Genomic DNA, 23,646 nt, shown 5'->3' with positions numbered 1-23,646 from the left:
TATCCATTAGATCACACTGCCTCTCTTGCTATTCTGAGGGAGATAATACTTGGAAAATTGGGTTGGGATATGTGTGTTGCAGAGAGAAGTTTTGTTTTGAAGGCAGTGATATCTTGTGGTCAGTCTGTGTTCTGGAAGTGAGTTCTGTGTTTGTGGGCCAGCTACCTTGAAAGTTCTGTCTTCAGCCCTTACTTGTTTTACTCTTGTGAGTTAATGTTTCATTGGTCTAGTAAGTGTAACTGCTGAAGACAACCTCAATTTCCATGAACATGAATGTCTGTTGAAGCTTGGGTTCTTATCATGGAAGACTTTTAAGAGCAGAGTTGGAATGCAATATGTGCTGTTCAACAATTAGTCTGATACGATTTCAGATTCCTGCTAAGTAGGTGGCTGCTTTCTTTGGTAACAGCTAGAGCCTTTTTAAGTTCAGTGATTTAAACACAGCATACCTAAGGATGCAGTAGTCAAGTTGAGGTAACAAACAGCTGGGTGGGAAATGGTTTTGTCATCATGCAAAAATGTTTGAAATGTCAAAATTTTCCTGTTCTGAATTGGAATGAAGGTTTCACTTTTCGACATTTTTGTTATGAAAAACCAAAGAGAGGCTCCCACACTCCCTTTCCCTTCTATGGAATAACAGCCTAATAGTGATTAGGGCACTCAAGTAGGATGTGGGAGACCCAGGCTCAAGTCCTTGCCCTGACTGATTCAGAGGGACTTGAATCGGGGTTTCCCATATACAACGTAAGTGCCTTAACCACTGGGCTATTCTGGAGGCCCGGGGTGGAGGTTGCAGGGGTCTTGTTTTGACCAGAAATTTAATCCTGGACCTGAGAGAATTTATTGACTGAAGTTTTTCAAAACTGATCAGTTCCTGTGAAAAGTTTTGGTTTTGGTGAATCTGCATTTTTGACAAAAATTTCACAGCCAGCTTTCATTATAGATCACCATGGTCATATCAGAGTGTGACAAGATGGAGCAGTATCCTAGTGAGGAATAAAAGAGACCTTTTTTTTGTTTTGTTTTTTGCATCCATAGCTATTTTTGTATCCAACAATACTGAGGACTCTAAGAGGGCTATGAACAGACTTTATTTATAACCTTACATATCGGTACTGAATGAAGTTAGATTGGGGTTTTCTTTCTTATGAAAGCCTTTTATAAAAATTAAACAATATTAAATTGTTACTAGCTATATATACTGCACATACTATCTAATCTAGTTAAAATTCTAGCTTAATAGATTCGTAGATTTTAAGTCTAGATGGGGCCATTATGATGATCTAATCCAGTGGTTCCCAAACTAGGGGTGCCGCTTGTTCAGGGAAAGCCCCTGGCAGGCCAGGCTGGTTTGTTTACCTCGGCCTGTGCCGCTTCCCGCAGTCCCAGTTGGCCGAGAATGGCGAACCGCGGCCACTGGGAGCTGCGATCGGCCGAACCCGTGGACGCGGCAGGTAAACAAACCGGCCCTGCTCGCCAGGGGCTTTCCCTGAGCAAGTGGTGCCCCTATTTTGGGAACCACTGATCTAATCTATTTGGCTTAATGCAGGCCAAAGAACCATCCCCCGATAATGTTTCCATCTGGCCCATAACTTCTGTTTGAACAATAGCACATCTTTTAAAAAGATTTCCAGTCTTGAATTAAAGATGTAAAGGGACAGAGTATTCACAACATCATTGGTTAATTATTCTCCCTGTGTACCTTAAAATGTGTTAAAAATATGTGCCTTATTTCTAATCTGAATTTGTTTACTTCAGTTTCCAAACATTGGATCTCATTGTGCTTTTTTAAATGTTAACTGTATCTCATAAAATAAATAGGAAGTGTTAACACACCCAAAGTAATGCTTCTTTAAGAAACTTACATTTTGTTTCCTGACTTCAATGTTTTGCTCTTAATGTTACATTAATGGACACTGTTCTAAGGTGAATATTTTTACTTTATAGAAAAACTGGGTTCCCTCATTCTTCTAGAAACCACACCTTCCTGTTATCTTGTTAGTGAACAGCATTGCGTTCCATTTCTATTTTAAAAATAGTTTGTGATTTTTCATTCTTTATCCCACCACCAGCAGGTATAGACAATAAGCATTATCTTCTTTGATTGACCCTTTCCAGACCTGCATGTGTAGCCATTAGTCCTAAGGTGATCTGCAAAGGGGGAGTGGGGACAAATTGTGCGTTTTTTCTTCACTTTTTCATGAAATATAAGGTCTAAAACTATTTTAAAAGGTTTGTTCCTGTTTGTTTTTTTTCCTTTGGTCATCTGTAGAATTCTAGAGCACACAAGAGAATGATTTTAACATTACCATGTAAACTACCTTTCTGTGAAGGAGCTCACCAGACTAGAATCTGAGCTGCTGCTCCTTTTTGCACTGTTTCAGAATAAAGAATGAGCACAGTCGCTAGGGCAGAGGTTGGCAAACTACAGCCCGCGGGACTGTCCTGCCTGGTCCTTGAGCTCCTTGCCCCTCCCCCGCAGCCATGCCGGCAGTGTGGCTTGCGCCTGCCCACCTCCCAGGCTTTCCAATAAGCCTGTCCTGCCGCTCTGAGCGGCATGGTAAGGGGGTGAGGAGTGGGGGGAGGGGAGGTTGGATAAGGGGCAGGAGGTCCTGGGGGGCAGTCAGGGGACAGGGAGCGGTCGGATGGGACAGAGGTTCTGGGGGGGAGGAGGCGGTCAGGAGGCAGGGGGCATTGGATGCGGGGGAGGGCTGAGGGTCCTGGTGGGGGTGTCAGGGGACAAGGATTGAGGGGGTTGGATGGGGCGGGGGTTCTGAGGGGGGTAGTCAGGGAGCGGGAAGTGGGAAGGGACGGATAGGGGGTGGCGGCCAGGCTCTTAGGGGAGGCACAGCCTTCCATACCCAGCCCTCCATACCGTTTTGCAACCCCGATGTGGCCTTAGGGCCAAAAAGTTCGCCCACCCCTGCGCTAGGGCTTAGGGTATTGGAGCAATTGAAACTGGTTATTGTGGCAGTCTTGAGGGGACCTTCCAGAGAGTCCAGCTTGGGAACTGGGGCCTTTTGGGACAGCCTGGTGGAAATGCTAACACTGCCAGTGCTGAGAACAGGGTTGAGAACGTGATTGTAGATCTACAATTATGCTAGAGAAGTCCCCAGCCTGGCCTTAGGAGCTCTTCTGAAGTTCCTAATTAATAGTTTAGTATGTGGAATTCGAGATGTGGTGTTTACATGTATTCTGCTTCGGGTGTGCGTGTGCCCCATGTGCTGGAGATTGGTTCTGATGTAGGGGGTTGTAAGTAACAATTCTGATTCCATAGTTAAGGCTGTTAGAAAAAAATCTGGCCTAAGCCCTACTTGTAACACTTTACTATTCACACAGTATATTAAGGTTATTATAAAAAAAACATATTTTGGCATGGAAATTCAAATGCTTTGCATCATTCCACAGATGCATTTTTTTAAGCTTGAAGCAAATCAGCTAAGTAACTTCAGAGGTATAATGGTATAAGGCTCTGACAAATTACCAAATTTTCTGTTTTCGGGGGGGCAGGAAGGTCATTTTTGGTGCTTTGTGATGCAGCTACTTTATATGTTCTTAGTGCTAAATGAGAGCTCGTGTAGAGGATAGATTTGAAAAATATTTTTCTAAAAATAAGTTACTCAGAAGTTAATTGTGATTTGGTTGGTTACACATCAGCATTTTAAACAGCATCTGTCAACCTTTGGAGGACTGGTATTGGTTACTGTAGAAGTTAGTCTTCATAAATGCAGTGTAATACAGAGACTATGAAAACTGAAGAAAACAGACTTTGTGAGCAGATTGTGATCTATAGCACAGATTATCACAAGCCTACAAGAATATTGCATTTTCATATGCCTGGGGAAGACAGCTCCCCAGTCTTGCTAGGGTTATGACTCCACAAATATTTTTGTTTACCTTCTAGGAGAAAAACTACCTGAATACTACTTCTCTAATTCTTGTCGAGGAGTGAAAAGTGTCCTCTTGGCTACCTGACTCAATGGAAAGGAAGACTTTTTTCATTCCATCCAGCTGGATCACTAGGTGAGTTGAGGAGTGCCTTGTGGCAATCTTCCATGTTTCTCATGAGAGAACTCCCAGCTCACACCTTCAATTCCTTCAGATGAGATTTTCAACAAAATGGGGACGATAGTGCTATGGAAGTCCTAATGGTTGTGAAATTCCTCCTCATTTGGTCATTCATCCTGTCATTGTTTATCCCATATGCATCCTGGTGAGGCCGTTCTCTGCAAACGTTATGGAAAATATCCTTGATGTCTTATCTGAAGCACATTAAAGCACTTTATCCATCCAGCTTGGTTTCTTTGCAGTCGCTGCTGCTCATTCTTATAGGGTTCTTAGGTAACGTATGATTAAGGCTACGTTTTAGTCATGGGTATTTTTAGTAAAAGTCATGGACAGGTCACGGGCTGTAAACAAAAATTCATGGGCCCATGACCTGTCCATGACTTTTACTAAAAATACCTTCCCTGACTAAAACTTGTGCAGGGGGCCGTGCAGTGATGAGCTGCCAGAAGCTGAAGAACCGGTTCCTTCAGTCGCTCTGAGCCTTCGGCGGCACTTGGGTGGCACGTCCTTCAGTTGCTCTGGGTCTTCGGCGGCACTGAAGGACCCGCCGCAGAAGGCTTGGAGTGCTGCCGGGTGAGTAAATATTCACAGGGGAGCCTCGCCAGCCGAGAGCTCAGGTGGGATGGACAGGACATTCCTGCAAGCCGCATGTGACCCGAGGGCTGGAGTTTGCTCACCCCTTTAACAACCGGTTCTAAACCGGCTTCTAAATTTAACAAGCGGTTCGTGTGAACCATTGCGAACCGGCTCCAGCTCACCACTGGGGCTGTGGGTGCTCTGCAGGGGGTAACCAGGGGTGCTGGGGAGGTGGCCTGGGACCACCACTGGTACTGGGGGAGAGCGGGGGTGGGCTGAAGTGCGTGGCCCGGGACCCCTGCTGGTGCTGGGGGAGAGGAGGGCTGGGCTGGGCTGTGGTGTGTGGCCCAGGACCGTGCTGGTGCTAGGGGAGAGGGGGTTGGTGGGGCTGGCAGGGGCTTCCTACCCGGCTCTTGTGTCCCTTCAGCTCCTAGGTGGTGGAGGCAGGGGCCAGGGCAGGGGCTCCGCTGCTCCCGCCACAGGTGCCTGCCGCAGCTCCCATTGGCCTGGAACCACAGCCAATGGGAGCTGTGGGCGTGGGGTCCGCGGGTGTGAGCAGTGCGTGGCGTGGAGCCTCCCTCCGCCACCTAGGAGCTACTCGGGAGCCATGCCAGTGGGAGCCAGGGAGCCCCCACCCCAAGGTAAGCACCCCCCTGCACTCCCCAATTCCCTGCCCCTGTCCCTGAGCCCCCTCCCACACAACCAAACTGCTGGTGCAGGGGCTGCCCAAGGCGGGCAGCGGCTGAGCCAGCACTAGCCATTATAAAGTCACAGAATCTCTGACTTCCGTCACAGACTCGCAGCCTTACGTATGATTAAACCTGCCAAAGCAAAAATTTGAAAATTAGTAGTTGTTGTTGTTTTTAAAATCTGCACAATGAAAATATCTGAAACTTCTACTTCTTGCTGTGTTTAAAAAATTATAAGGTGGATGGCAAGATCTACAGATCTCCTAAACTCACTGGCACAGTTGGGAGTGAAAGATTTTGAAGTGGGTCAGTGGGCTATTTTTAAAAATACATAATTTAAAGAAGACAGTAATTAAATAGTTTTTATTCTTAAAAATGAGTCATAATTTGTCTAAAATAAGTGGAAACTCTCTTTAAATGCATTTAAAGAAAGTTTGTAACATTTAAATATGTGCACTGAAAAAAGAAAAAAAACTCTCAAAGCTGCACCCAAGATTTTAATAATGCTGTGTACTCATCCTTTCAGATCCTTCAGGACTAATATACGCTGCTGAATTTATTTCAATTTATTTCAATCTTCTAGTCTTTGCTTTTCAAGACTTAAGTAGATGTTCTGCTGATGTATTTTAAATAAATTTCTGTATTGACCCATTCCCTTCACCCATGTTTGTTGTTCCCATCTCACTGTCTTGGCCATACGCTTTCCAATCTCCCTGAAGGACTTCTTCCTTTATCCTGGGGCTTCTAGAAAAAATGGGAAAGAAACTTTGGAGAACTGATCAAATAATAAGTTGTATAACAGAAAAGTTCTTTAAACAATTGTCGTTTCCCCCCGTCCATTCATGCAAAAGCTTAGTCTGCCACCCAGTGGAAGTACTTGGAAGGAGACTCTTAGAAGATGATGATGATGATAATAATAAAATCTCCATAATTCTTACTTTCATAGTTTTCAGAAAGAATGTATTCATTCTTTAGCGATCTTTCCCTCTTCAGTGTGGCTCAAAGCCCTGGGGTTCCCACCCCCCCGAACTCTTTCCTATAATTTTTTTTTAAGCGGGAGCTGTCTTCTAATTTTAATTTGCTTCCATATATTTCATTAATCGTAATGATTTGTAATCTCCTATTACTTTACACATCCATATCCTGATATTATATCATAAAGTACTTTCCTGCCACCTCACTTTTTTTATTCAGTAGAGAGCCTTTGTGCATTGTATTATTTGTGTTACTATTTCAGTACCACAATGTACCTTAACCTTCTGTATGTCAAGGACATTGGGAGTTAGAATTCTGAGACATTACCAGAAAAAAAGAGGAGAGAAACAACATACAATGTAACCAACAGTTTCTCAAATAGCAAGGTTCCCTCTGATTCAAAATGGTGTTTCATGTTGACCATGAATCTGTTTTTCAGGATTTAAATTTGTATATCAATATTGAGATGTTAAATTGAATATGCAATTTTATCCCAAGTAATAGAACGTGTCCCCCATGCCTTCAAGGTATAGATCATTAAACATGATAGAATTGTGTGACTCTCATGAGTCTGTTACCCTGTTGAATTTTGTTTTACTTTTTTGTACTTTTCAGAGTTGCCTGTAAATACTATTTTCTCTTTTGTTCAAAGTATTTTAATAATTATTTTTATAGGAAGTGTGGGGGCATGAATTAGTAAGGCTTGATAAATCCACTTACCTAATAACCGTGAATAATACATTTTCCCTGTCTAGGAGGTAGTATGGCCTACTTGATAAAGCATTGGCGTAGGACTTGGGACACCTGGGTGCTGTTCCTGGCTTTGTCATTGGCCTGCTGGGTGACTTTGGGCAGGTCACATCCCCTGTCTGTAAAATGGGGTTAATGGTACTGACTTCCTTAGTAAAACACTTCGAAATCTACTGTTGAAAATCACTATATAGGAGCTAGATATTAGGGAGCTTGTTTACCAATTTCTGCAAAATTGAACTTTTTCTTTAATGATTAAAAGTTTCTAGCCTTTTTAGTTTGGAGAAAACCCTTCCTAATGTAGCATTGCAGTACTGTCTACACTGCAACCAGGGTATAATTTTCAGATTGTGTATACTTATCTATGGTATCTTCAATCTAGCTAGCTCGGTAAAGAAAAGCACTGAGGACATGGTGGCATGGGTTTCAATGTGATCTAGCAATGTAAGTATGTATCTACAGGGCTGCCTCCTATGCTGTCATGTTCTTACTGCTATTTTGAGCAAGCTTGCTAGATTAAAGCTAATGTGGATATGTCCACATGAACTACATATAACATCCCAGGTTGCAGTGTAGATGTAGCCTTAGTTGGCTGACAGAATCTTTGCCTACCTAAGGATATTTACCTGTTGCAGTCAGTGGGTGTCGGTAACAGGTACCGGTTTAACTATCATTTCTGAAATGCTGCTGAACACTGTTTGATCTGATTTACACTTCCACTTGATGAGTGAGTAAACACTGTTTGTTTAAGTGCATGGTCTAAGTAGGTGGACTCTGCACTGGGGAGTTACTGTAGTGGGATGGGAACATTTTGTGGTGGTTGTTTCAGCCTTCCAGGTAAAGTAACCTCCAACACTTTTGCTCCTTGTGTGTGCGCATTTCAGTGTGCGTGTGAGAGAGAAATAAGACTTGTCTACATGAGGAAGCTTTTGCAAAAGAAACTAGGGTGTGAATTTAAAACTCAATAGTTATTCCACACTCATTAGATCACATTAAACTCAAACATCTAAACTCAAAGGCCATGTGTACACTACAAAATTAAATTACTGCCGCTTCTGCGTGTCTACACTTCGCTCCTTGTGTTGGCAGTGCTTGTCCTCACCAGGAGCACTTGTATCAATTGTACTGTCAGTGTGGGGCATTGTGGGATGGCTCTGGAAAGCCAGTAACAGTAGATGTAAGCAGTGCAATATCTACGCTGACTGTACTATGTCAGCATAACTACGTCGACCGTGGCTCTACGCTGCTGTAGGAGGTAGAGTTATTAAGTCGGCATAGCAGGACAGTTATGTTGGTGGGAGCAAAACTTTAAGTATAGACACTTCCATAGTTAGGTCGACGGACGAAAGTTGCCTTGCGTCGACCTAACTGTAGTGTAGACCAGACCTTACACTGCACTGAGTGCTGTTGTGTGGTTTAGTTTAATCCCACTACCCAACAGGGTGGATTGATATAAATCAAAGTGATTTAAATCACCAAGCAGGAAACTTTACTTTAAATCATCAAATTGAATTATGTTTTGAGTTTGTTCTTTTAACATAAGAACGGCCATACTGGATCAGACCAAAGGTCCATCTAGCCCAGTATCCTATCTTCTGACAGTGGCCAATGCCAGGTGCCCCAGAAGGAATGAACAGAACAGGTAACCATCAAGTGATCCATTCCCTGTCGCTCATTCCCAGCTTCTGGCAAACAGAGGCTAGGGACACCATCCCTGCCCATCCTGGCTAATAGCCATTGATGAACCTATCCTCCATGAATTTATCTAGTTCTTTTTTGAACCTTGTTATAGTCTTGGCCTTCACAACATCCTCTGGCAAAGCGTTCCACAGATTGACTGTGCATTGTGTGAAGAAATACTTTTGTTTGTTTTAAACCTGCTGCCTATTAATTTCATTTGGTGACCCCTAGTTCTTGTGTTATGAGAAGGATTAAACAGCACTTCCTTATTTACTTTCTCTACACTAGTCCTGATTTATAGACCTCAATCATATCCCCCCCTTAGTTGTCTCTTTTCCAATCTGAAAAGTCCCAGTCTTATTAATCTCTCCTCATACGGAAGCCATTCTATACCCCTAATCATTTTTGCTGCCCTTTTCTGAACCCTTTCCAATTCCAATATATCTTTTTTTGAGCTGGGGCAACCACATCTGCATGCAATATTCAAGATGTGGGCGTTCCATGGATTTATATGGAGGCAATATTATATTTTCGGTCTTATTATCTGTCTCTTTCTTAATGATTCCCAACAGTCTGTTTGCTTTTTTGACTGCCGCTGCACATTGAGTGGATGTTTTCAGAGAACTAGCTACGATGACTCCAAGATCTCTTTCTTGAGTGGTAACAGCTAATTTAGACGCCATTATTTTATATGTATAATTGGGATTATGTTTTCCAGTGCGCATTACTTTGCATTTATCAACATTAAATTTCATCTGCATTTTGCCCAGTCACCCAGTTTTGAGAGATCCTTTTGTAGCTCTTTGCAGTCTGCCTGGGACTTAACTATGTTGAGTAGTTTTGTATTATCTGCAAATTTTGCCACCTCACTGTTTACACACCTTTTTCCAGATCATTTATGAATATGTTGAATAGGACTGGTCCCAGTACAGACCCTTGGGAGACACCACTATTTACCTCTCTCCATTCTGAAAACTGACCATTTATACCTACCTTTTGTTTCCTGTCTTTTAACCAGTTACCAGTCCTGAGAGGATCTTCCCTCTTATCTCATGACAGCTTACTTTGCTTAAGGACCTTTGATGAGGGATCTTGTCAAAGGCTTTCTGAAAATCTAAAAGAAAAGGAGTACTTGTGGCACCTTAGAGACTAACAAATTTATTAGAGCATAAGCTTTCGTGAGCTACAGCTCACTTCATCGGATGCAAAGCTTATGCTCTAATAAATTTGTTAGTCTCTAAGGTGCCACAAGTACTCCTTTTCTTTTTGCGAATACAGACTAACATGGCTGCTACTCTGAAACCTGAAAATCTAAGTATGCTATATCCACTGGATCCTCGTTGTCCACGTGCTTGTTGAGCCCCTCAAAGAATTCTAGTAGATTGGTGAGGCATGATTTCCCTTTACAAAAACCATGTTGATTCTTCTCCAACAAATTATGTTCACCTATACATCTGACAATATTGTTCTTTACTATAGTTTCAACCCATTTGCCTGGTACTGAAGTCAGCCTCACTGGCCTCTAATTGCCGGGATCACCTCTGAAGCCCTTTTTAAAAATTTGCATCACATTAGCCATCCTCCAGTCATTTGGTAAAGAAGCTGATTTAAATAATAGGTTACAGACTACAGTTAGTAGTTCTGCAATTTCACATTTGAGTTCCTTCAGAACTCTTGGGTGAATACCATCTGGTCCTGGTGACTTATTACTGTTTAATTTATCAATTTATTCCAAAACCTCCTCAAACACTTCAATCTGCGACAGTTCCTCAGATTTGTCACCTAAAAATAATGGCTCAGGTTTGGGAATTTCCCTCACATCCTCCGCCGTGAAGATCATTGCAAAGAATTCTTTTAGTTTCTCCGCAATGGCCTTATCATCCTTGAGTGCTCCTTTAGCATCTTGATCATCCAGTGGCCCCACTGGTTGTTTAGCAGGCTTCCTGCTTCTAAAGTACTGAAAAAAATTTTTGCTATTACTTTTTGAGTCTTTGGCTAGTTCAGAGATCGGCAACCTTTGGCACGCCGCCTGTCAGGGAAATCCGCTTGCGGGCTGAGACTGTTTACCTGCATCGTCTGCAGGTTCAGCCAATTGCAGCTCCCGCTGGCCGCGGTTCGCTGTTCCAGGCCAATGGGGGCTGCAGGAAGTGGCGGCCATTAAATTTAATTATATTATGGTCACTATTACCAAGTGGTGCAGCTATATTCACTTCTTGGACCAGATCCTGTGCTCCACTTAGGACTTAGTCAAGAATTGCCTCTCCTCTTGTTTATTTAAGGTGTCAAGAAACTTTATCTCTGCATCCCGTGCTGAGGTGATGTGTACACCAGTCAATATGGAGATAGTTGAAATCCCCCATTATTACTGAGCTTTTTATTGTAATAGCCTCTCTAATCTCCCTACACATTTCACAGTCACTATCACCATCCTGGTCAGATGGTTGGTAATATATCCCTACTGCTATATTCTTATTATTAGAGCATGGAATTACTATCCATAGAGATTCTACGGTACAGTTTGGTTCATTTAAGATTTTTACTTCATTTGATTCTATGCTTTCTTTCACATGTATAGTGCCACTCCCCCACCAGCAGGACCTGTTCTGTCTGTGCAATATATTTTGTTCCCTGATATTACTGTGTCCCATTGATTTATCCTCATTCCATCAAGTTTCCGCGATGCCTATTATATCAATATCCTCATTTAATACGAGGCACTCTAGTTCATCCATCTTATTATTTAGACTTCTAGCATTGGTATATAAGCACTTTAAAAACTTGTTATTTTTAGCTGTCTGCCATTACATGATGTAATCAAATGGGACTCTTTCATTTGACTGTTTCTGATCAGATTCTACCTGTATTTTATCATTTTCCATCCTCTCCTCCTTACTAGGACATAGAGAATCTCCATTAATAGATCCTCCCCTTAGGGATGCTTCTGTCCGAACCACGTGCTCTTCCACACCTGTCAGCTTCCCCCCAGCCCTTAGTTTAAAAACTGCTCTACTACCTTTTTAATTTAAAGTGCCAGCAATTTGGCTTCCTTTTTAGCTATTTTCCTGAAGAAAGATTGATTCTTGTTGATTGGTAACCATTAAAACATGTTGATTTACAACTAAATGTAGCCTTTACATGAAATTTGCTGTTTCTTTTTGATAACCAGGAGAATACACTATGTCTCTCTGCATTTATTTAAGCAGTTATATAGCTTAGTTTGGATTTATGTAGATTCTTAACTTCTACATTTTTTATTATGTTAGAAAATGGTGAATGATGCATTTCTTGTTTACTAGATTAATTTTTTTGCTTATTGTTTTCATGAAACTCTATCTGGATGGAAATTCAAATTCAATTAAGAATGCAAAAAAACAGGCTTTTTTTTTTTTTTTTAATTTACTAAATGTGCTGGATGCATAAGAAAAAACATATAAAAAGTTTACCAAAACATGTTTTTCATTTAAAACTAACTGATCTAATAAACAAAAGTAGTATGATTTGTAGTTAGTGAATTGAGATCATTGCTTCTGGTCACTATATCCTTCAAGGATTTAGAACTAGTACTGTACATCATATTGTCTTTCACTAGTGGAAGAGGAAAATAAGCTCTCCTGCTTTTTCTGCTCCCAAATGGTTTCTTAAATTTCAGTGAACCAGTCATTGAACTGAGCTAGTTGAATAAACTGAAATGAAGAAAATTATATTCTCTCTGCACCTAGAGAACGCGTTACTACTGTCAAAAGCTGATTTAGTGTAACGCCGACAGACCCTGGTTGTCGGCAGGCAGGATTGAACCTGGGACCTCTGGAGCTTAGTGGATGAGCTGAAAGCCAACTGGCTGTTAGCTCAGGCTATAGAGCAGAGTCATTAATTGCTCGCTCTCTAAGTAGTCTCGATGCCACTAGATGGGATAGAACACCATACCCAGAAGGTATGTGGGTTACATACTTCCTGTAGCAGAGGAAGCGCATCCCAAGCTTCAGAGACTTCTCAGTTGAAATCCCAGACAAGCCCCCACTTGTAATGCCGACAGACCCTGGTCATCAGCGGGCAGGATTGAACAGGGGACCTCTGGAGCAGACTCATTTTATCTCTCTCTACCAATTCATTGGTTTGACTTTTTTTTCTTTTAAATTTTGGCAGCAAACATGTACTACTTAACATATTAATTTAGATGATTTTAATAAGTTTAGGCCTTAACATAGATTGTCAATTTTAAATTTAATTTTAAATAGATTTATTTAAAAACAAAGAAGCCTGTGTTTAATTTAAAAATCCTTTTAAAAATAATCTATTTTTATCCACCTTGCTTCCAGAGTGGAGTAAGCTAAACATGGACAGTCTTAGTGCAGCATAAGAGTATTTACAAGAGGAGCAATTCTCCAATAGCTCTTCAGTTCTTTTTTCCTCCATGTGGATGGTAGATTTATATACCCACATTTTCTGCTACATCGCAACATGGAGGTTTATTCCATGGAGCTGGGCTGTGCAATGCACAGAGGATGCGATTCCCATGCATGGGCTGTCCAAATCCTTCTCTGTTTTGTGTACTGTACAGTTGAACTTCACTGAGACGGTACAAGAAAGGAGCTGTATTTGCCTGTAAGAAATGTGAATTGCTTCCATTTATTTCATTGGTGTGCTAACTGAAATCTTTGTGTCTCTGGGGTCCTGCCTATACTGGAGGAGCTTTTTGCAGTGTAGATGGGTTCAAAGTGCAATTGCACTAAGAAAAAATACCAGTATTATAGTAATGGTATAGCTGGGTTAATGTATTTCTTACAAACATTTCTTTGGAGAAAGAAGTGCTTAAAGCACTGCTACTACCAGTCCTGACACACTGCTGGTAATTATAGTATGAGTACAGTTGGAACAGGCTTTTACCAGAGGTTTAGGCTCTTTGCCTCATCTCTGCACAGGCAGCTATAAAAAGTAATGGCAGATCGACAGCATTTGATTACAAAGGTTAAGAGTCTGCTTTCTGCTGTCAATGTTTGGGAAGTAAAGCTGTTGTGGTACTGTAACTGGAGGGGGAAGCGGTGATTCATTTTGCAGTCATAGGGTAAGAGGTAACTGGAGGGAGGAGCAGACAGGAGAAAAAGAAGCTGACCCAACAGAAAGAGGAGGGGCACAAGTAGGGGAAGTGGTCAAGTTGGAAATGCACAGGGAGATGAAAACCAAAAGACCACTCCAGGATGGAGCAAAGAGATGCAGAATAAAAATAGAAGCAAGCTGCTTACTCTTAAGGTTGTTGGCTGGCTTAACTTATCCTATTAATTTGTCAAAAAATTCAGAAATAAAACTTGCACCTTGCCCTAAAATGTTGCAGCATCTGTCAAATGTTGAAAAGCCTTTTGACACAATTTGGAGGTCGGTCTTGTTTTCCAGCAAGTTAACTCCTTGCTTATCCTACATGGCTTTCTCTCTACTTATATAGCCCCTACCATTGTAATATCTGAATACCTTACAAATACTAATTAACTTGTCCTCAAAATACCCTTTATTAAGTACGGAAATCTTTTAGATAAGGCCTCATTCAAAACCCGTTGCGGTCAATAGGACTCTCTAAAGGATCAAGCCCTTTTGTCACTTTTGGTAGTGGCACTTAGCAGTTTTAGTCACTTAAATCTTGCAATGCTGAGTGTAGCAACACCTAAATACCTTTAAAAATCCTGGACCTTAGTGTCTTGCCCAGGGTTACGCATGCACCGAACGTGCAAGAGCTGGGAATTGAATCCAGGTCTTTGGAGTCCCAGTCCAGTCCAGTCCCATAACCACGAGATCAGTCTTCTTGCAGAATGTTCTAAGCCCTTGTTAATGCTTTGAAATAGCACTGTTTCAGTAGGGTTTTTTTGTCTGCAGTCAGTTTAATGACATTTGAGCTGACCATGGATTTGTTCTTGTCTACACTTGGAGGCCAACACTGGTTCAGCTAAACAAACTGATCGAATGGTGTTGTTTCTACACATAGGAAATCTCTCACTTGTTTTTTATGATGTAAGTTTGAGGAGACCAATCAGAGTGGAACATGATAAAAGTATATAAATAGAGAAAGTAGATACAGGGCTTCTGTTCTCCCTGTCTCATAACACAACACCCTTAAGCCAGTCTTTAGTGATTAGAGATCAGGATAAGAGTCAATATTGAGAACATATTATCCCACAATTAGCTGCTGCATGGTTCTTATCTCAGAGGAAAGGTAGTCCAGTGGTTAGCCCACAAGCCTAGCAGTTAGGCTACCTGAGTTCAGTTTCCTGCTTTGCCACAAACTTCTATTGTGACCTTGGTCAAATTACTTAGCTTCCCAGTGCCTAAGTTCCCCATCTGTCATATGGGATTAATATTACATACCGTACTGGATATTTATGAGGATAAACACACTAAAAATTGTGAAGCACTTGAGATCTATGGAGGAAAAGTGCTATATAAGAGCTAGGTATTATTCTCTGAATCATATGGAACAGGTCACTGTTAGACACAGGTGACTGAATGGACTTGGGATCTGATCCAGTATGGCAGTTTGTATGTCCCTAAGGGTGCATTTGTTTCTGTCATTGTGTCTAGTAGTTCTTCTGAGAGTAAAAAATGCCTGTGCCCTTTGTATACAATAGTGAGAAATTTTCTAGTGCAGCTGGTGTACATGCAGGTTCCAAAAACGGGTTAATCACTGGAGTGTGAGTAGAAGTCAAACTGTCATATATAACTGTTAGCCTGGGTTGTAACCCAGACTGGGTTTTCTGGTCACGTAAAACCACTTTATTTTTTTGTAATCAATACATTAATAAAAAATAGAGAATGAAACCTTGAAGTTTAGAAATGTTGATTGAATGACTGTTTTGTTTCTGAACAAATTGTTCTATTTCCTTGGTGAGAGGATCTGCACTTTAGCAGAGCTTTTAATATATTTGTGTGAAAGTAAACACTTTCAAAGTAAAGATTTGTTTTCTTGATAATTGTTTGGTTTAGAACTTCCTGACCTTTTTGTTTAACTTTTTCCCCCGCTACAGCACATAATCAGATTAGCTGCATCTATCACCAAGATCCAAGTGGTAGTGCTAGCTTTTGGTATTCCCATAATGATTCTACCAGTCCCCTCTTTTGTTGCCTCTCTCTGTATGAGATCTGCTGGAAGGGCTGAGTTAGAAATAGCTTCATTGGCATCTGCAGCAGTTGATTGGGCTGAATCATGAGATCAGAGTGCTGTTTTTAGTGATTGTTTATTTTAATTTTAATAATATTTAATTGCTGAAATATACATGCAGGTACAGACATTAATCTTGCATCAAAATGAGTAAATATGATTGATCTTTAAATGTCCTCAACTAAGCAGAGTATCTATGCAAGACTTGCTTTAATGTCTTTAGGAAAAACAAGTCTGAAATGTGTAGTGACTTTTGTCCTTTGTATGTACCTTTTTCCAAGGTAACCTAATAATTTCACACACATGCACACGGTGCTGGGAGAGGTGGAAAGTCTTCTAACCATGTATTTAGTACAGCTCTTCCAATGAGAAAGTAGGGGTTGAGGAGGGTGCAGAGAAATATTTCCCTTACGAGGATCAGGCCCTTGAATTGGCAAGGATTGTGAAAGCCAGGTAGCTTCTTGACTGCAGATCGCTTTCTCAATGTTCGCTACAACATACTTTCCTGCCCTTCAGAGCGAGCTCCCCTTACTGTAGGGTTTTTGATAAATTTTAATAACCTATGTATGGTCAGATAGAATTGTTTTAAGTATTTATTGTTGATTGGAAGTGACTTTGGCAGTCGTCCTACTTCCTAAGCTTGATGATAGCTTAGGGTATGTTGCAACACTGACAGAAGCTTCAAGCCTGTAAACGACAGCAAACATGTCCCAAACTCACTCAATTGGAGAATTAATTTTAAAGCGGTGTTTAATGTTTTATTGAAGCCGTGAATTGGTTTTTCTGTGGTTTCAGGGAGGCATTTATTACCCTCAGGTTCTGAAATAACTGTCTCTATTTGTAATTTGTTAAGGGAGGCACCACGCAGAGCACAAGCCATGAGGAGGAGAGAGAGAAAGCGGGGGTTCCTGTACATAAAGGATCCCGGAGCTAATGGTAGCATTCTAGAAATTACAGGGACATGATTGAGGAGATGGGAGGAAGGGGGCGCTAGGACTCCTCTGAAGACATAGGCTAGACTTTAGCACCAGCGCAACTTGCAGCAGCTACGTGCAAGGAAGACCAACGGCCTTTGTCTGGGTCACAGGTGGGGTGGGGGCCCAGGGACAGGAGGGAGGCGGGCGCGTGTGAACGCGTCACAAAGCAGATTTTCCGTTGCTACGGAGACGCTGCCCAGCTTAGAGCCGCTGTTAACCCCGATCTCCATTACATGAATGGCAGTTGTGGGAGCTGCTTCGCGGGGGTGTGTGTGGGAATGCGAGTGGGCTCCTCGGGAGAGCGCCGCAGGTAAGGTCAGTGGTTGAGGCGCACAGACCTTTTAAGCGATTGCAGGGTAAAAAGATTGTTGGGGAATCGGGCAGGGTGGGAAGCAGAGGGACCGGGATTCAGTTACCCTCTCTAGCGGTGGAGACAAGCGTGGTTTGACGCCCGCTTCCGGCTTCTAGTTCTGAGATCTGCTCGGCTCCTTGCCTTCACTTTCCTTTCACTTCTGTAAGGCTGTGCTTGCGGCAGAAATCAGAAAAACGGACCCTGTGCCCCGGCCATCATTCAAGGACAGTGACTAAATACTTTCTCCCAGTTCCTGGGGAGGAAGATTTTGCTGTGTGCATCAGTGAAATGTTTTGACGTTCGGTTCTTTTTAATAAGAAAACATTTTTTAAACAGTTCGAGTTTTGAGGAAGTCTTTTTAAAAATACATGCTTTAGTTCATATTTCCAGACTGGGCATCAGCCCAGACCTGGGTAGTTTGAAGAAAAGATTATTTCCAGAGGACATCTATCAGACTAGAGGCCCTTTTTACCTCATTGTATTTAGAGCAATTTCCCAGGTAAAATAAGTCACTTTTGTGTCTGTTTCCTACTTGTATGTACTGACTAGAAAAGAAAGAGCATATGAGAATTTTACCATAAAGACAATAAGCTGTGAGTTAGGCAAGAATATATTTTAATTTATTTTAATTATATTTTAATTTATATTTTAAGAAAATATTTTAAAAAGAGGAATTTAAAACCAGGAATTAGACTAATAAATTTTGAAAAGTTCAGTAAAACAGTAAATTTCACTTCATGTTGGCTGAAATTGGTTGGTTTGTTTAAGAATCGCATTAGCAAATGCAATGGTGGTTATACCTTAAAACACTGGGAAAGTATACCCAATGCAGTTTGCTTCCCCTCTCCCTTCACCTCCCCCCAAAAACTTAAGTGGCTGACAAGTGACTACAGTCACTCTCAATCGCTATCCCATCTCAAACTCAATTTTTTCAAGTGTCTGTCCACTTAGAATAATTTCCAAGTATTAAAATATTGTGCTGAAACTTTTTAATGTGGTTATTCTTAATATGTGAATTTAATAATTAAGCTCAAGTAAAATAGGTTTGAGTGAAGTATCAAAGTAATCATAAATTAAATATGGTGTTGCTAATATAAATCATGCCTTAAATAGTATATCTAGTCTATCACTGCATCACCTCTTGGTAATAAATATTTGCTGGAAATCAACTAAAATGTTTTGGCTAACAGCTAGAATGGGGAATTTCAGCTGAAATATAGTAGAATTAAATGCTGCAGTAGGTCACTACTTAAAAAAGGAGGCGGTGAAAATGCAGGTGGAAACTAGTAGAGACAAACTTTTTTACATTTAAATTTGTGCATTACAAGTGTTATATTGACTTGGGTACCTTGGTTAATTATTTAAAAATAGATCTAGGTGAATAAATCAAAAAAGTATTCAAATGCTCTTTCAAATAAAACCTATACTCTCAACCCCTTTTCTTTGCTTTCTGTGAACATTCATAAAAAGCAAATTAATTTTTGTTCACAAGATTCACCGAATTTGAAAGCGTTATGTATATTCATGCAAATGTATATTGGAACCAAAATTGTACTTGTGTGGCCATCTTGAAATCTTTCTGCGGGTTTGTGTTAGGTCATCTAATAAGGGTACAGAAACAAAATGATGTGAGTTAGGTAACCAGTGATACATCTTGAACATTGAGTACTTTCAGCGAACAATAAGCCACCCATAAGCTGAAACTCTTTTGTACAAAATAATAATTTCCACAGATATGGCTAATGAACTAATCTGTAATAGTGTTTACAGATGATTCCCAAACAGGGAAAATGTGTAAACTTGCTGACTAAATTAATTACAAATGTAAAGTTTAAAGCAAGAATCAGTATTTACCTTGAGGGATAATAAATAAAAACTTCATGTTTACTGAAAGTAATAATTACACATACATTATGCATTACAAACTCTTCTTCAGCAGTAGTTGGAAATATTTCTTTAGTGTCCATGGACTGAAAGATTTGAGGGGGAATGTAAAAAAGCTAATTTTGATTGTTGCCTCACTGGCTCCTTGACAATTTGCATGCATATGGTTAATATTGTTTCAAACCTCTTGACTTTCATGACTTTGTAGGTGACCACAAACAATGAGTATTTTTATTATGTTGCATTTTATGAACTCCGATTTTGTGGGGAAGTTCTCTTCAAGTGTGAAGTAACATATCATGGTTGAACTGAATACTTTATATTTGTGTTCAAATTATAGTAGATGTATACCTTTTTTGCATACACATCTGTGAAATATACTTGATGTCTTGATTTTGAAAATATATTCCTTCATATGTTTTGTCTTTTTTTTTTAAAAAACTGCATTTTAAAAGGTTTATCCTGCTAAAAAGGAAGAGGGGAGAAACCCCTTTGATTTTAGTTTGTCAATGTGAAATTACATAGTTTCTAACTGTTGATGTAATGTCTATATTGGCAAAGTCTTCAGTAATTACACCTACTTCATAATTGTTCTGTATCTCTGTAGCCATTTTACTCCAGAGTAAAGTGGGTGGTAAATGCTACCAAGTCATCGTGGTAGTTTTTCTCTCACTCTGTCCTGTCTGAACAACTACACTAGATGCAGGACAGCGATTAAAAATTTCCATGTTTCTTGGGCCTGGTCTACACTGAAAAGTTTTGCCGGCGGAGCTATGTCCTTCCCAGCATAGCTATGTTCGCAAAACTGTAGAGTAGGCAAAACTCCTATGGCTATCCTGGCAAGACTTTTAAAGGTAAGCAGTGTTGAAATTCTGGTCTACCCTGAAAAGTGGCATATAAACTAAAATATATGGGATTCCATGCTGATTGATTATGTCTTGCTAATTTCAGTATCTAAAGTAAAGTAAAAATATTTTGTCTAGTAGGTAGTTTATGAATTCCCCTTGAGTTTTGACAGTGATGCTGTTTTCTTTTTGGTCCCCATATGCATGTCTTCAATGACACCTGTAGTCTTCAATGGGTATCAATCCTGTTGCACTGTAAGGCAAATCATAGCTGTTATGGCAAGTGCCTGAAACAGTAAATATTTTTAAATCCAATTTGGCATGTTGAACCCTAAAGGACTTTTGTTTCCTTTGTATCACACCCAAATCTCTCCACTCCTTGTGTAATATCTACATTAGTCAAAACAGGTCCTCATATCTAGAGTCATGGAATATAAGGCCAGAAGGGACCACCAGATCATCCAGTCTGACCTGTATATTACAGGCTACTAAAGACCACCCAGCCAAGACCATCAAGCCCAACAATTGAAATTTGACTGAAGTATTACAGCCCTCAGGAGACTAAACTGTTCTGTGCTACAGGCAGAGAACAAGAGGGATAGAGGTGCACCAATGCCCAAGATCTCTGCAATGGCATGGAATTGACTTAGTGAGATAAACCCAGATTGTCCTGGAAAGGAACTTGCACTCCATGCTACAGCGGAAGGTGAACCCCCCTGAGGCCCTTGCCACTCTGACCTGGTGAAGAATTCCTTCCAGATGCCAGATATGGCAGTCAGTTAGGTCCTGAGCAAGACCCAGCCATTTACTTGAGAATGAGATGGTACTGAGTATTCTTTGAGCACTGGCCCATTTTGCCTATTATCCCATTTCCAGCCATGGCCATCCCTAATGCTACAGATGAAAGAAAAAAACAAACAAAAAAAAAATACATTGTGGGCCTTACAGGTGACCAGCTGAAGCATGATATTTTTAAGAACATAAAATGTAGAACCGGAAGAGACCAAGGTTGCCAAGCCCAAGCCCATTATACAATCCCATTCATAATTTTTTCAAGCTGCATCTTAAAACTAGTTAGATTGTTTATCCACAACTCCTATTGGGATGCTGTTCCACAGCCTTATCCCACTGATGGTTCTAAATGTTTTAATTTCAAGCCTAAATTTATTCATGGCCAGTTCACCTCATTTGTTCTTGTCATTTTCCTTTACCTTAAATAGCTCTTCTTCCCTGATCTATTTATAGAGAGCATTCATATCCCATCTCAGCCTTTGTTTTGCTAGACTAAACAAGCAAAGTTCTTTTAGTCTCCTCTCATAAGATGGGCTCTTCATTTCTCTGATCATCCTAGAAACCTTTCTTTGCACCTGTTCCAGTGTGAATTCATCTTTCTTGAACAAACGGGGCCACAGTTGTACACAGTATTCTAGAGGTCTTACCAGTGCCTTGTAAAATGGTATTAATACTTCCAAAAAGTTTCTTAAAAAAAATTTCCCCTCAAAGAAACAATTTCAAATTTTCCCATGGAATGGGAATTCCAAAGTTTAATTTAGAAAAATCTAAACAATTTTTCATTTAAACGTGCCAAAACAAAATTGATGAGGCGCACCAGAGACGTGGTGGCTGTACTTCTAGGCTCCCTGTTCCAGACTAGAGATCCCTGGCTCCATACAGGGCTTCCATTGGTGCAGGACTGTTCGGCTTCTCTATGGCAGGGAGTCTAGAAGGCCTGACAGCCCTGGCTTGAGCCAGAGTTGCTGGGCTTTGTGGCAACTTGCCAGGCAGGCAAGCTGTCAGAAAGCCAGACAGGTTTTCATGGGAAACCAACCTGGTTTACATCGGAAGTTCTGATGAAATCGATGCATTTCTGGAGAACATTCAAATTTTGTTGAATTGGCATTTTCCAATGGAAAAATTCAGTCAAAATTTGTGACCAACTTTACTTTAAACAAATAGGCCTGGCATCCCACTTCAGCTTGAATAATTGGGAACATGATAATTCAGTGACTCAGATTATTGACTGACTTAATTGTATAGCTCCCCTGAAGTCAATTTACTCCAGCTGAGAATCTGTCCCCATTGTTGAATCCCTAGGTCTTCAAACAACTGCTATAGGATTTTCTTTAAAACTGCTCAGGATGAGGTACTGAGGAGCAGGGACACAATTTTTACTGTCTAAGGCTCTCACCATTTTGTAAGTTTTTAGTGACAAAAAAAATTCTAGTGACAACTACTGGGATTTCATTGTTCTAGTTCTTTAAAACAATTGAATGAAACTTTTTATCCCACAGAAGTGTAGCATTCACTCCAAATGAATTCAGAATTACCTCACAATTTTCTTAGTCAGTGTCCAGCTCTTTTGTTACCATTCATCCCTGATTAAGGGTTATGCTTAAAAACAACCAACCTTCATCATTATTTCTATGGTGATTCAAGCTAAGGACCTGCATGAAGCATCAGGACCCCATTGTAATAGGCACCATGTGAACTAACACCGGGAGTCCTTGAGAGTTCACTGCTTATAATTTGCAACTCAGCTGTATCATCTTGTCCCTGTGGATTGTCATGCCCCAATAGACCCAAAACTGGTGCTAGAGTAGAGAAACAAGAATTGAGAAGAATCTGAGTTATAGTAAAAATAGAATAAACTTTCAGCATGATTATCTTAAGCTATTTTAAAAAGAGTTCAGTGACACTTGTAACTTGTTAAGCAGAGAAAAGTAGTCCTTGGTTTGGAGATTGAGGTCCATGTGACTTAATTAAAAAAAATTCACTCAGATTCTTGAGAAAGAATCACTCTTCCCGATTTTTCAAGTCTCTCTGTAGACTTGATTGTAATCTAGGATTTCCTTGGTCTCTTATTACACACACTGCAATTGTACATTTCATTTTATATTGCCATTGTGTTCTCACATCTGGCAATTAGCATACTGAGTCAGTGTAAGGCAGCCAGCTCACCCTTGCGGCACCTCCTGCTGGTCTTAGTAGGGAATTATCTCACCAGGCTCTGGAGCACCCTCTGCAGGCCAGTGATCCACCTTACTGCTGGCCCCACATCCCTCCCTATACCCAGTGCCCTGTGTCTCTTGGATGGCTGCCTCCTAGCAGCACACCCACTGTCTCTCAGGGTTCCCACCCACTATCCTCACCTTGCCTCAGTGTAAGGCTACTGCCAGTCACCAACTAGCCCCTTGTATCAAGGGCATACTGCAGTGTAAAAGCCACTTATCACTGGCAAGGAGGGGTTTGGACCTGCTGCTTCAGCCTACCCGTGGACTGCCTCCTTTGCAAACCAAGTACCTGCCTGGCCTTCTACTAGGCCACAGCCTGGGATTTTCCTGGCTGGAACGCCCCAGCTCCCTTGGCCTTTCTTCAGCCCTGCTCCAATCTAGGTGCTCCCTGCAGCCAAGTCCCTTCCTGTCCAAAAGCGAGAGAGAGAGTGTGAGTCAACTCCTGGCTCACTGCCTACTTATAAAGCCAGCTGAGCCCTAATTGGGGCATGGCCCCAGGTGAGCCTACTTCCCTACTCAGCCTGGGCTGCTTGCCCCAGCTACAGCCCTCTCCTGGGCTGTTCTAAGCCCTTCAGGGTAGGAGCAGGTGTCTACCCCACTACAATCAAACAAGCCAATAATATGGTATTTTTAATCCTTTTGTTTTTACCCAGGTACAACTTCTACTAGTAAATCTTGCTAAATTTTGAAAAAAATCT

The 23,646-nt window shown here is 41.0% G+C and overlaps 1 protein-coding gene and 1 long non-coding RNA gene across 21 annotated transcripts in view; one reads left to right on the top strand and one right to left on the bottom strand.

The window, feature by feature from the left end:
• ACSL3 (acyl-CoA synthetase long chain family member 3) overlaps nt 1-23,646 on the top strand; it is a 114,165-nt gene that overhangs the window by 12,488 nt on the left and 78,031 nt on the right. For 13 of the 20 annotated variants that reach the window (XR_006273972.1, XR_006273973.1, XM_038416204.2 and 10 more), the window contains exon 2: nt 3,905-4,023. The exons of 4 other annotated variants lie outside the window; for them this stretch is intronic. The gene's annotated coding sequence lies outside the window, so the exon portion shown is untranslated. Of the gene's footprint in view, nt 1-3,904; nt 4,024-17,022; nt 17,167-23,646 lie in introns of those variants that run through there. 3 more of the 20 variants (XM_043491558.1, XM_038416206.2, XM_038416196.2) reach the window with 3 other exon arrangements.
• On the bottom strand, nt 18,452-23,370 carry LOC119861266. The gene is made up of 3 exons (XR_005294859.2): nt 23,238-23,370; nt 22,345-22,528; nt 18,452-20,190 (listed from the first exon to the last, which is right to left on the bottom strand). It is a non-coding gene; the product is annotated as an uncharacterized LOC119861266 (long non-coding RNA).

This window comes from Dermochelys coriacea, chromosome 9 (assembly GCF_009764565.3).
Source record: "Dermochelys coriacea isolate rDerCor1 chromosome 9, rDerCor1.pri.v4, whole genome shotgun sequence".
Taxonomy (NCBI): domain Eukaryota; kingdom Metazoa; phylum Chordata; order Testudines; family Dermochelyidae; genus Dermochelys; species Dermochelys coriacea.
This window is presented reverse-complemented; position numbering and strand designations above follow the sequence as displayed.